Here is a 2,911-nt window from a genome sequence, read left to right as displayed (position 1 = left end):
CCAAAAACTGGAGGGAACCAGGAAGGCTCTTCCCCTAGAAGCTCTGGAGAAAGCAGGCCCTCAACATCATGATTTCAGACCTTTGGCCTCCAGAACTGTGAGAGAATAAACTTCTGTTATGTTCAGCTACCCTGACTGTGGCATTTTATTATGGCAGCCCTAAGAAATGGATCTGCTTTCCAATAATGAAACCATGGGCTGGGGATGCGGCTCAGCGGTAGAGCACGAGGAGGCCCTGGATTCAATTCCCAACACGAAAAAAGAAAAAAGGAAGGAAGAAAAGAAAAAGAAGACAAAAATGCTATGTAGAGAAGAAAGGAAATGGTGTTGCCATCTCAGGAGCGGGGCTGGCCTACCAAGGGAGAATGGTCCCTAAAGGGTCAATCAGGCAGGCTAGAGTTCACGGCAGGTGGCTGACCAGTGGTTTGAAAGCTCAGACTCTGGGAGGAGGGAAAGAAGGGAAGAGGAGGTAAAAAGTATTAAGATGTGCTATGTACAATGTGCCAACTCTCTACGATGAATATAATTACTACCTACTATGAACATAACAATGAAGAGGAAAATTACAAAAATAAAAGAATGAGCTGGATGCAGTGGCGCACGCCTGTAATCCCAGCACTCAGGAGGCTGAGGCAGGAGGATCGCTGTGAGTTTGAGACCAGCCTGGGCTACAGAGTGAGTTCCAGGTCAGTCTCAACTACATAAAGAGACCTTGTCACAAAAAACCAAAAAATAAATAGTAGAAGAATGAGATACCATCACATCAAAAAAACAAAAACAAAAACAAAGGAAGGAAGGAAGGGGCATGTTCGCACACACCTGTAATCCTAGCACTTGGGAAGCTGAGGCAGGAAGATCTTCATGAGTTGGAGGCCAGCCTGGGCTACATAGTGAATTCAAGGCCAGCCTGGAATACATAGTAAGTCCCTGTCTCAAAAAAATTCAGAATCTGTTTTCCCATCCTCAAACTGCCCCTCACCTATACTTTGATTTTCCTATCTAGAAAAATGGCCCGATACTGTTTTTTCTTGGTTGGTTGGTATTTTAAGACAGGGCCTCCCTAAGTAGTAATTCACTATGTAGCCCAAGTTGGCCTTGAATTTACAACTTTCCTGCCTCAGCCTCCAGAGTGTTGGGATTATAAGCATTTAGCTCCTGGCAATGATTTAAGGGTCTTGTTCTCAAGGGAAACAGCAAAGTAACATGTGGATGGAAATCTACCAAAATTAGGTGCTGACCTGGGGAAGAGGGATTCACGCAATACAAGGGCAACAACAGAAAAGTTACAAGGGTGGCATCAGACCAAGAAAGAATTTGCTGACAGTTACAGTGGCCCCCAAGGAAGACGGATGAATGGTTCTTACAAGTTTATGAAAGTGGAGATTATTGGTCCCTACTCCTAGGGTCTGTTCACCCGCTGACTCTACACAGGGAGGTTTACACTTCAAGATACACCAAATGTAGGATGTGCTTTAAAACGCTGAGGTCCTGGGGTGGAGATGTAACTCAGTGACAGAAAACTCACCTATGGAGGAGGCCTCGGGTGAGAGGTGCAGCAGAGGAGGAGGAGGAGGCGGGCGAAGGCAGGAAGGAGGGAGAAGAAGGGGCGAGGGGGAGAAGACCCAAGATCCCATCCTTCTAAGCACATTTCACAACTAGATATATTTAAGAGAACTCAAGAAGCACAGCTGGGGCCAGGTGAGGTGGCGCACGCCTACAATCCAAGCACGTAGGAGGATTGCCATGAGTTCGAGGCCAGCCTGAACAATATAGCAAGGCCCTGTGGGGGAGGGATATATGAGCAAAGGGTACAGCTGGAAGTCAACGAGTCAGGCCAAAAATGGAAAAACTCTAGTGACAGAAACTGAAAGCCATTTGCCTTTCTCTTCATCCCTTACCAATATGTCAGTGTCTGTTACTAAAACACAATGAACAATTAAAGATATCTATCTCTTTTGTAGGACACAGATTTTTACATTTCGATTTACTGTAGTACTATAGATTGAACTCAGGGTCTTTGCACTGAGCTACATCCCCTTTTTAACCTTTTTATTTTGAGATGGGTCTCTCTACAGGCTGGACTGAACTTGCAATCCTCCTGCCTCACTGTCCCAGAGTGCAGGGATTACAGGTGCGTCCCACAACACCTGACTAGATCAAGGAATTTTTACATACACAATTATCAAAGCTGTGAAAGGATGAGATAGGTGGGCTTGTGATGAGCTCCCCGCTGTTGGGAGTATTTAAGGGAAGCTTAGAGGACTGTCTGTCAAGGTTATGCTCCACACAGTCTAAACTAGCACTATCTGAAAGGTCTTTCTGCTCCCTGGAAATATTCTAGAGTTGTCCAACATGGCCACTTCCTTGCAATGCACAGATCTAAATTCCAAGGCACTTCTGAGTGGCTGAGATGCCTAGAGTCAACTGAACTTATGTGCAGGTTCTAGGAGTTAACATCAACTTTGGTGGGTATGCTGGGATGGGATGGGCCGTGTTGCGGGGACCCTTGAGAAGGAACGAGTTCTCCAAATACATGCTGCATACTGAGGATTCAATAGGAGAGACAAACACAAGCCACGGAGAGCCGGAGGGAGAGGATCCAGGGAATCCTACACACCAAAAGCCTGAATAAAAGATCAGTGAGCCAGTTAAAGCAGGCAAGGAAGAAAGGATGCTCAGGTGGAGGACAGGGCATGAACAGCAGCCTGGAACTAGACAGTGAAAGTTGATCTGGGAAACTGACAGAAGTCCCAGGTGAGACAGAACAGAAGGCACGGAGAATATGGCAGGATGAGGCTGGAGGCCGGGCAGGGAAGGACTCACAGGCCTCATGGGCCACCCCAGGGTAACGGGGAGTTATAACAGGTATTTGAGCACAGATGTGAGGCAACAAAGTGTGCACACAGACACC

This window comes from Fukomys damarensis, unplaced genomic scaffold (genome assembly GCF_012274545.1).
Source record: "Fukomys damarensis isolate Sample0158 unplaced genomic scaffold, DMR_v1.0_HiC HiC_scaffold_5, whole genome shotgun sequence".
Taxonomy (NCBI): domain Eukaryota; kingdom Metazoa; phylum Chordata; class Mammalia; order Rodentia; family Bathyergidae; genus Fukomys; species Fukomys damarensis.
Note: the sequence above shows the minus strand (reverse complement) of the source record.